Consider the following 11,404-nt stretch of genomic DNA (forward strand, 5'->3'; position numbering starts at 1 on the left):
GTGCCCATGCCTTATGCTCTTGATTTACAAGGTGGCACTAACGGGCACCAGGCTTGTGGGGTCCCTCCAGGAATGATACGCTTGCCTGACACATGGCAGCAGGTCAGGAGATCAGACTTCTTCCTCTCTCGTTCCCCAGTGCTCTCCCCTAAAAGAGCCTCCTCCCCAGACTGTGGGACACAGACTCACTCCCCTGCCATCTCAGAGGCGCTGCCATTTTCCTGGTTCCCTTCTCTTCTCCCCATGGTCCCCCGGGCCACTTATTGCCTATACCTCCTCCTCCCCTGTCCTTTGCCCCCACCACATAACAGTGCCAGGGACAGAGCAGAAGAGATGCTGAAAGGGCACTTGTGGAACAGTTGAACAAATGACTGAGCCAGTCAGAGCAGCCTCCCCTGGGCTGTGTTCGCCAGCATGGAACATGTCACGGCAGTAACCGGCCTGTCAGACAGGAGACAGGCAGGGCCTATGTGAAGGCACGGGTGCCAGCTCACCCTCAGGAGGCCAAGGCAGGAACAAGAAGGGTGACCCCAGACTTTACTAAAGACTGACAAGGAAGGAGGAGGGATGATGTCCCCATTCTGTTCTTCTGCTCAGCCACTGTGGACCCAGGGACCCCAGGAACCACACTAACTTGGCTGTCACCTGACCAGAAGGTCCTACAGGGCATCTGCATTCCTCACAGCCAGTCTGTTCAAGTTTGGCAAAATCCTTCCCTAGAATCTGTTCGTTTTTCTGTGGTAGGACCATCTTCTAACCCGTGTACTCAGGCCCACGTGGCACATACACACACACACACACCCCATGAGCTCCCTCATTCATGGGAGCCTCAGCCCTCTCCCCCATCAGGATCTTGGGAAGATGAATGAGGGCTGATTTCTTCTCAAATGATCACCGCCCTCAATTGATTCTGTTTACAAGGTTGAGCTCCTGAATTGAATGGCTTATCTGCTGTTGGGCGAGGTCTGGTGCCTCACTGAGGATGTCACCTTCATCCACATGGTCCGGCTGACGTGGCTTGTGTTCTTTATGTGGCCCCGCACCCTTCCCCATGACCTTCTCATCTCTGAATGCTGCTTGTCTCCTCCTAAAGATTTTCCAACGTCTGTGCCATTCACAGGGAATCTCTCTAGGATGCAGCAGGAAATGAAGGGAAACTTTTCCTCATTCATAATATTCAAAGATTTCCTCTGTATGAACTCTTTGATATCTTGCCAGAATTCTGTCCACACTTGTGGCCACATGTACCATGCCAGTGGAGTGAGGTTTGGCCTTAGAGTCAGCAGAAAGTCTTGATCCCAGCCTCCATGGAGCAGCCGTCCTCCTGGGATGGCCCCCATAGTTCTCCTGGGGGCTGGAAGGCTGAGCACTGGGCACTTATGGGCTGTTCTTGGTCCTGGCCTCACAGTGTGATGACCTCATATGAAACCAAGAGTATCACAAGTCCCCATTTCCAAGCAGCAAAGCTGTGTGACTGCACTGACCTCCTAGCCCCTGGCTGTCTCCTCCTGTGATGGCACAGAGGAGGAGAAGGTACTACTCTTACAAGGCTGTGAGGAGTGAGCTATTTCCCAGCGCCCGTGGTCATTGCCCACGTCACAGGCCCCCTCTGGAATGCAGGCCCCCCCATCCCTGCTCCGAATTTGCCCCCCCCCCCCAGCCTGGCCTGAAGCCTACCTCTTCCCTGAAGCCTTCCTGGGACTTTGTAGGCCTGAGGGTGGACTCTCCACTCTGTGCTTCATCTTTTTTTTTTTTTTTTTAAGATTTTATTTCTTCATGAGAGAGACAGAGGCAGAGAAGCAGACAGAGGGAGAAGCAGGCTCCCTGTAGGGAGTGCGATGTGGGACTCAATCCCAGGACCCTGGGATCATGCCCTGAGCCAAAGGTATAAGCTCAATCCTGAGCCACCCAGGTGTCCCCCACTCGGTGCTTCTATGAGAGTTCACAGCCCACAAAACCCCTTAGTGCTCACGCGACGCTCTAGGCTTTCATGACATTTTTATGCCTTCTTCTCAAACAGACTTAAAGGCAGCTCTTTGAGGAAGACTCACATCCTGTCCTCGGTATTCTCCATGACCCTTCTGAGCACCACAGGATTCGGGTCGGAGATGGGGCTGTGGCTGTGGCCACTGCAGTGGAAGCAGCCGCCAGACTTGTGGTTCAGCACGGCTGTGGGCAGAGATGTGCCCGTGACTGAAGATGTGGCCTGCCTTCTCGGGGATGGTTGCCGTGCCCTTCCAGGTCACACAGGAAGAAGGTGATCTCATCCTTGTTGCCACCCCTTGTCCCCACCCCCAACCCCCGCCAATGCCAGCCTGGCCACCCAGATTCTCCCTGCTGCCAGCTGCAGCCCCAGCAGCAGCAGCAGCAGTGAGCATGGGGCTAATCCTGGGAGTGGCAGCCAAGCAGCTGGTGGTATTGCACAGCTGTCCGTGCAGTGTCCTGATTAAGTCTGGCTGGCGTAGGGACTCCCCTCGGCATGAACTTACAACTCTTTGAGGGCAAGGCCTGTGTCTGAAGCATCTCTGTGTTCACAGTGACTGGCTTAGTGTCTGGCAAAGAGCAATGAAGTATACACCTGGCATGCAGTAGGGGGGTGCCCCTGTAGTTACCAGCAGCCAGGGAGTTCATGGCGGGATGGGGAGAACAGATGTTAGTGACTGTTCTCAAGTGTCCCCCTGAGCCCTACACTCCCCAGTGAGTGCATCCTCCCCTTGGTATGTGGCCAAGTCCAGTCCAAATGCACACGACGCCCTCTTGTGTTTTGTAAGCTGCAGAATCCGTCTTCTCCCCTTCCCCCTCACCGCGAAGAGGGGACGCCCAGGGTTTTATATAGCCTTGGAAAGCTCTCTGCTGCTTTCTTTTAAAGCAAGATAAAAATGTTCTAGGCCAGATAGTAGGAGCCGGTCCCGAGGGCTGGTGCTGCCCGTAGAAGCACATCTCCTAGGAGCTGGGGGCTGCTTTCCAGTGGTGGAGATGTGATTAGGTCATCGAGGGTTAAGGAGAGAAAGAAGGGGAGGACCCTTGCCAGTGGCCTGTTGGTCTGCTTACCAGGAGCTCACGAAATTGTCTTTGGGCAGAAGCACAGCTGGCCACCAGGTGTCTGTGCTCTGGGCTTGGAAGTTTGTAGCTGGAGTGTCATTTACAGCGGGTCTCCAGAATGCTCTCTCAGATGACTCCCCTAATGACCATCCAGAGACCTGACTGAATGGGAATTAATGCAAACAGGGAGAGGAGATCGAGATAATCAAGTGAAGGTGTCAGGGGAGCAGGGTGCTGGAGGGGCTGGTGGCTCTAAGCTTGGCTCTCCTAGGGAACTGATGAAGGCTCTTCGTAAGAAGCGACTCCAAAGGCTTCTAGAAAATTGCTCAAGAAACTCGGTGTAGAAGGGAAGCTGTAAAGGGCTTTGTGATATGTAAAGGTGTACCCCCTGTCCCCACTAGTCCCTCGTGGAGGACACCAGTAGAGCTCCCCATCCAGAACAGCCATGACAGGCCCTTTGATTCTCGCTGAGCAGCCGGGCCTCACTGGGCCTCTGAGCCCACTCAGCACATGTGTGAGGCTCTGACCAGAACAGCCTACCACCCTGCATTTGGTGCCTGTGTGGCCAAGGGCTTCACATGCAGCACCCCTTTGTCTCCCCCCCACAGCCCCGGGAAGTAGGATGTTCCTATCCTCATGTTCATTTTAAGAAAATAAGACTTAGAGAGGTTAAATAACTGGCCCAAGGGCATACAACAAATAAGTGGAGGAGCAGGGTTGCTAATCCAGATTTGCCCATCACTCAGGCTTTAAGATGCTACTTCTCCCCTTGCAGGATTTTTCCTAGCATCGCCAGAATCCCCAGTCCACTCTGTGTCTCGGTTGTATGGCCACATTGAAATGGTCCTCCTTCCACAATCCCTTCTGCAGCCTGTTGGAGCCATGCTATGGTTTCTAAGAGACCAAGTCAAGTAGGAGCTGAAGGTCCCGATCCCCAGGGCAGCCATAATCATGAGAGACATCACCCTGTCTCCCAGCACTCACTGGAGTGTCTGCTGCGGGAATTTGGGGAGGGTCTTGAGTCATGGCAGATGCAAGAAGCTGTGATGTCTGCTCTCAATTCTGTGAGTCAGGTAATCCGACAGAGCAAGGTGGGGACGATTTCTTTCTGCGCCGCCGCATCTGGGCCTCAACCTGAGAGGCCCCAATGGCTGGATTTAGCTAAGGGACTGTGGCCATGGCATAGGGGCCTTGGTTCTGTCTGCCAACTGGATCCCTCCCCTCTTCTTCACACGGCATCCACTGAAATGGGGTGGAAATGTCCAAAATGGCTTTTTCACTTGTGTGTCTGGTGCCTCCATGTTCTCCCTTACGGCCTCTCTGTTCATGAAGTAACTTCATCTCCTTATATTGTTGGTCTGGGCTCTACAAAGCCCCTGCCCATGCTCTTCCTCATGCCACAGTACCTGTCCTGCCCCGAGCCCCTTCTGTGGTGAGCTGCCACCTTCGGCCTCTGCTACCATGGGGCTGTGTTGTGTCACGTGACCCTGCCCCTTGGTCCCTCCCCACCACAGGTCACTGGACCAGGATCCACTGTAGGCTGGCCAGTGGCTTCTGAAGTCACTTGACTGGCTCAAAAATAGAAGGAAAGCCGGTCAGACCAGTCGGATTCCCCTTTGGGGAAATGTGAACCAAAAACTCAGACCATATCGGCACAGTGCTTGTGTGACAGGATAGTGTTACGGCACCTAGGGCCTCCATGGACCGAGGTGCTGGCCAGAGTAAGACTAAAGAAGGAACTTAGAGAAGGAAAGCCATGACACGGAAAGAACTCAGAGTGGAGGGAACCATGAACCTGTTGTGGGCAAAGGGAAAAAGGACGGCCGAGCAGAACTGGGACCCGTGGAAGGCCAAGGGTGGAGCCTATCCCAGAGGTGCCGTCAGGTCCCATAGCTCCAGGGCCCACCTGGCCCCTGTGAGTCACTGTGGCCAGCTCCTTCCTTATTTCCCTGGCCGTCATTTGGCTTAGAGGTGGCCATGCGAGTTCATTCTGCCAATAAAAACTAGAAGAAAATGGGCTGGAGGACCTTCTGGGAAGAATTTTGCTTTTTGATTAAAGGAAGGATGGCCTGGCCCTTCTTCTTTCTGCTTTGAACATGGATGTTTGAGGATGTGATACTTTAGAGCAGTAGCAGCCATCTTGGGACCATGAGGCAACAAGACCAAGGGAAGAAGCCAACATACCAAGGTTGGCCGAGCAGACGGACAAAAAGAGCCTGGGTCCTAGATGACATCGTTGAGCCACTATACCTATCCTGGAACCAGCTACTTCCAGTTTTATTGATACCTTAATTCAATGTCTTATTTTCTAAGCAGATTTCTGCTATTTGAAGCCGAAGATGTTCTTAGCCAGTGTAGCCCTCCTCTGAACCTTTTGGTCATCATTTTCTTAGAGCCCCATGGCTCTTGATTTAGATCCAAATGGGAAATCACCCCAAATTTAGATAGTGGAATCTTACTTGCGTGGTAGGAAATACAAGTCAAGATTTCTAACAGCCTACAGAGCAAGTTCAACACTTAGTCCCAACTCCCAGAGCCTGTTGCACACAAGAAGAGGTAGCCTCAGGAACGTTCTAGGTATGTGAGCATGAGCCTTCTAAAATGGGGCTCAATGATGAATTTTGGGACACACAAGTGCCATAGGGGCAGAAGGGAAGAGCCTAAGCATGGGCCAGAAAGCCATGGAAGGAGCAGCAAGCTGGAATGGACAGCTGGCGGGTGGGTGGGCAACACTTCTACAGGAGGCCAAGGTCCACAGCAAGATTTTAGAATTGCCGAGTACTGGCTGGAAGGAGTTTATGGCAACTGGAACTAAACTGGTGGAAAACTGGGCCTTCTACTTACCTCTCTAGTCAGCCTTCGTGACATTTTAGATCCTTATTAGATTCCTAACAGGGACCAAATCAAGGCCATTCCCTGTGTGGGGACACTCCCATGTTCTTCACGTTCTTCATTCTTTGTCTCTTCTCCACCCCTCCCTTTTTCTCCACCATTTCTTCCTGTCTTCTCAGCAAAGCTAGGAGCCAGAAATGCACAAGATCTGAATCTCTTCTCCCTCAATTGGAGAGGAAAGATAGTGGGAGACAAGGGTGTCTTATGGACTTCGAATGCGAGTCTGGGGATAATCCTAGTTGGCTTGGGAGGTGGAAAAGGCGTAGATTAAGCTGTCTTCTGCCCCAACCTTGATCAAGCAAGGGGGATGGGGGTGCTTCCTCAGCATTACACAAAGTGTGCAGTCTTCCCTTCCCTTGTGCAATGGGATGTTGAACTCGGAAACTCTAGATCTTCTCTTTTGATTTCTCGTTTCACGCACATGGCACAGATAAACTGGCATCCTCCTAATGCATCCTGCCAATATTTCATTGCATCTAGAATTTGAGAAAAGTCTCAGCCACCTACTTCCCATCCCCACATCATCAATAGTAGAGGCATGTGTCCCATAGAAGTTCATCAGATAAATGGGATCTAAACACGATGTGATATAGTGACCCTGGAGTTTGTAACCAGCAAACTCCACAGCTAAGCCTCTCCCCTCGGTGCAGCCCCTGTGCACCCTGCATATCTTAGGAGTCCTGCCCCAAAGCTAAAACCAGGCTAACCCCGACGCTTGCTCACTGTGTTACTTCATCCATTCAGCAGAAGTGTATTGAACACCTAGTAGAATTACAAGCTAAGCTTACAAAGAACAATACTATTAGGAAGATAAGTCGTTAAAGGCACACAGTTTCTTATCTAATCAAAGGAAAGAATGAGAACTTTGGGGTGGAAGAAGCAGAAATGGGGTAACCGCCTACTTTATGTGACTAATGCTTTACCGTGATGCTTAATACACCCTGAATCTCCCCTACCCCCACAGTTGGCCTGTATACCATGAAGGTTTCTCTGGAATCCAAGAAGGAGAACTGAAGGCTTTTCCTCCTCCCTTGGTAATCAAGGGTTGTTGTTTTTTTTTTCCTCCAGTATGAATTGGCCTGATTACAAATTAAATGTCCTTTCATAGTCTATACAACATGAGAGTGTCTTTCCCGTGACCTCTTCAACAGCAAGAAAGGGCTACACTGTCCCCAGATGATTTTCCATGTTGATTATGTTCACAAGCTTCTCTTGAGGGTGAATGACGTCACATTCAATCCCCTCCCTGCTTCCCCTAGATAGTTCTCCATATTCATTACCTAAGACTGGCTCAAGTCCCAACGAAATTAGCTGCCATTGTCTGAGGCTGGAACCTGGATTGTAGGTTCTTCTTACCCATTATGCTTGCAGAGCCTCTCTCTGCTCTGAAATCCCAGATGTCTAATTAGTTGTGAGCACTGCCTGAAAGCAGTTTCGCATCCATTACGTGCATGCGGTTTTTCTCCAGTGTGAATTCTCTGACGTTGAATGAGCTCTACCTTCCCAAAAGCCCTCACATTCATTGCATTTGTAGAGTTCCTGTCGCTTGCGAAGGAGTTGATGCCCTGCGGTGCTAGAGTGCTGGCAGGGGGCTTCTCTGCCACAGATAAGGCTTCTTTCTAAGATGAATGTTTCAGTGTTCAGTAGGATGGAAGCCCTGGCGAAAGGTGCCTGTACTGATGATGGGGTTTCTCTCCAGGATGAGCACTGTAATAATAAGTCCTGAGTTCTAAGATTTGGCCACATTTATTTTGGGGATTTCTCACTTCTCAAAGGTACAGACAGAAGTGCAAATTATCCCCATCTGCATCCCATTCATGGGATGGAGTCCCTCTAGGTTCTCTGGGATGTCTCCCTAGTCACAGATCTCTCCAAAGTGGGGGACCAAGTCGTCCTCCCATAGGGACCTCCTTACTGCTTTCACCTATGAGTCTATTGCTGCAGAAAGTTCCTGCTCTGGGCCAGCCTGCTCTGTGTCCCAGTCTCACCATTTAAAATCCCAGCAAATGTAAATCCCAGCCATTTTGTCTCAAAGAACCAGAACATGTCCTGGATGGAGAATTTAAGATTTAGGGAGAAGGTTTAAGGGTCAGAATGTCTTTAGGTCAATCTAGAATATGGTGGGTGTTATAGATGGCTGGTTACTTATATTCTCTTTTTCTTTAATGTACCCTCTTTTGGTCACACTGAGAATGTACCCATTAAAAATACCTTCTCCAGTGACTGGGAGGGAGCACATAGGGACTTGCAAGGCAGCTGTTCTCCCTCTGTTCTTTGATCTGGATGCTGGTCAAATGGATGTGTTCACTTTGTGAAGATTCCTAAGTAGTGTGCATAAGACTTAACGCGCTTTCTATGAGAAAAGTTAAAAGTGAGTAACTTCCTACTCCTGAGCAGCCAGCAAATGAGATGTAAGCAAAACTAGGCCTCCATGAGAACTCGTTAAAGTGGGGGACTTCCAGAGCAGAAACTTTTTGCCTTTTCCCTGCCGGCCCCCTTTGGCCCCCTTCTTCTCCTGCATCCTGGCATCCTGGAGGTGATGCCTGAAGGCGCAGCAGCCATCCTGGGAGCATGTGGAGGAGAGCCACATGCAAAAGCTGGCACAGGGAGCCTAAGGAAGGTGTCCCTTGCCTGTGGCCTTGAACTTCTTACCTCTGGAACTCTTACTTGGTTTAATCTAGGCAATGAGAAGTGATACACGTTTAGGTTAGGCATCTTTCCCTGTGTTCATTGCCTCTTACATTTTAATTTTTTTCACCTTTTGCAAAAGTTCTGTTCATTGAATTGTATTGTCCCTTTGTGTGTCAGCTGCGTTGCAGCCATCCTTCCAAATTTGTTGTTTGTTGCTCAAGTTTGTGGGGGTTTTTAGGCCAAACAAATTACTATATTTTTATTTTATGGCTTCTGAATGTTGCACATTTATACTTTTCCCACTCTATAGAGCTGTTAAAGCATTAATCTTTTTTTGCCAGTTCAGTATGTTTGGTAGTTTCCTTGTTGTATGTTAAAATCTTGGATCCAAGTGGAATTTACCTTGAGATAAGGCCGGGGTGGGGGAGTGGGGGTGGTGAAGGTCTGGCTCTTCCCTACCCTCCCATCCTCTCTCAGCACTGTCTGGGAAACAGCTACCTTGTCAGCTAGTGAAATGCCTCTGTGATTATGGGTTCAGTTCCCATTGGATTGTGGGTCTTTGAATTTCTATTTCATGTCTGTACCTTTTCCAATACTCAATTATTTTAACTAATTTTCTCTATAAGTTGTTTCTGTGTCTGATGAGGCTCCCACTTAATTGCTCTTTTCTAAAACTCACGTGACGCTAAGGTGGGTAACTGAGGGTTGGTGATAGTCACTCAGAGATTGCTGTGATGTCAGAAACTGAACAGAGCCTTCTGGATACAGATAATATTCTAACAATATTCTTACTCTAAGCAACCTCCTCTATTCCTCTGCAATGTTTTCCTGGAGCCATTTGGTAAGCAAGACAGATTTTCTCGTAAGAATTATTCATATCCAGGGGCACCTGGGTGGCTTAGTCTATTAAGCACCTGCCTTTGGCTCAGGTCATGATCCTGGAGTCCCAGGATTGAGCCCCAAGTCAGGTTCCCTGCTCAGCGGGTAGTCAGCTTCTCCCTCTGCACCACCCCCCACCCCTGCTCATGTTCTCTCTCGCTTGCTCACTCAAATAAATAAATCTTTAAAAAAAATAATTACTCATATCCAGAAACGTAGCATCAAACAAGTTCCAATTCTGACAAATATGTCATAAAAGCAAAACCATAAAACTGAGGATGGTCTTTAGTAATATAAAAGGGCAACCTTTTGCTTCAAGTTCTATGGGGACTCAAGATGATAATATCACAGGCCTCCGTGTGCTGTGAAGGCTACACAAAGCACAAAACATTGTCTGGTCTAAAAAGAGCCCTATCTGTGTCAAAAGAACAAATATTGCATTAACAAATGTGTTTCCCTTTTGGGAATTTAGGAGATTAATGAGGAAACGATGTATAAGATCCAGGTTTCTTTTTAAGATTAACTTTCCAGGGGATCCCTGGGTGGCTCAGCAGTTTAGCACCTGCCTTCGGTCCAGGACGTGATCCTGGAGACCCAGGATTGAATCCCACGTCGGGCTTCTGCATGGAGCCTGCTTCTCCCTCTGCCTGTGTCTCTCCCTTTTTCTCTCTCTTTCTCTGTCTCTCATGAATAAGTAAATAAAATTAAGATAAACTTTCCAGAGAAAGTGAAAGTGATTTGTTTCTTCTGATAAATTTCCCAAAAGCAAACAGAAGGATTCAGAAGAATTCCATCGCTCTTTTTTTTTTTTTAATTTTTATTTATTTATGATAGTCACAGAGAGAGAGAGAGGCAGAGACACAGGCAGAGGGAGAAGCAGGCTCCATGCACCGGGAGCCCGATGTGGGATTCGATCCCGGGTCTCCAGGATCGCGCCCTGGGCCAAAGGCAGGCGCCAAACCGCTGCGCCACCCAGGGATCCCGAATTCCATTGCTCTTACAGATGCATAGGATCTTTAGATTTTTCCTAAAAATGGCTATTATAGTATTTAAAGGCTGCATTAGGACATCAGTTTTGAGTGCGTGGAAGTATTAAGAGAAATAGTCTCTCAAATCATGCCTTTGATCTTTTCTTTGGCACATAAATGCTTCATATTGGTGTAATGAGCAAAATGAAATGTTTGGAAAAATATGGGTCCAGGATAGTTTAATTCCTCCAGTAAATCAGAATTTGTGAAAAATGATATGATGGAAGTGTAAAATAAAAAAAAGAAAAGAAAAAAAACTATATCAGCTGCACATAGTGACTTCTTTCAAAGAGCACAGCATGAGGTGGGGGTGAAAAGTCACTGCTTTTTACAGGAGAACCCTGATAATCCCTGTCCCAGCCAGGCGATGAAGGTCCACACCAACAGTGATCAGGCTTGTTGATGGTATATACCCTCAATAAAATGTGATGGCAATGGCCCTTTACCACTGTTGTGGTCTTTGTCCCCAAAACTTACAATTCCAGTCTAATGAAGAGAAAACATCAGAGAATCCCAATTGAGGACCTTGTGCAAAATATCTGACTCCTCCAAACCGTCAAGGTCATCAAAAATAAGGAAAGTCAGAAAAAAGCTGTCACATCCGAAAGGAGCCTGAGAAGAAATGACAGCTAAATGGAATGCTGAATCCTGGATGGGATCTTAGAACACTTTGAAAAGGACATTAGGTAAAAACTAAGGAAATATAGGTCAATGGTAACTTTTTTTTTTTTGGTAACTTTATTTAATAATATATTAATATTGGTTCATTAGTAATAACAAAAGTACCATAAGACATGTCAGTGGAGGAAACTGGGCATATGGGAACTCTAATATCTTCCAGACTTTTCTTAAAATTAAACTATTCTAAAATAAAAATTTTATTTAAAAATAAGCTAAAATCATCAAACTATTAGAAGAGGTTGATGGTGGTT

At 48.2% G+C, this 11,404-nt stretch overlaps 1 long non-coding RNA gene across 5 annotated transcripts in view; it reads left to right on the plus strand.

Moving 5' to 3' along the window:
* LOC112935700 (uncharacterized) overlaps positions 1-9,178 on the plus strand; it is a 17,947-nt gene extending 8,769 nt beyond the window's left edge. For all 5 annotated transcript variants that reach the window (XR_003238212.2, XR_012000523.1, XR_003238209.2 and 2 more), the window contains exon 4: positions 2,021-9,178. This is a non-coding gene — a long non-coding RNA (uncharacterized lncRNA). The remainder of the gene's footprint in view (positions 1-2,020) is intronic.
* Positions 9,179-11,404: the final 2,226 nt, after the last annotated feature.

This window comes from Vulpes vulpes, chromosome 3, assembly GCF_048418805.1.
Source record: "Vulpes vulpes isolate BD-2025 chromosome 3, VulVul3, whole genome shotgun sequence".
NCBI lineage: Eukaryota > Metazoa > Chordata > Mammalia > Carnivora > Canidae > Vulpes > Vulpes vulpes.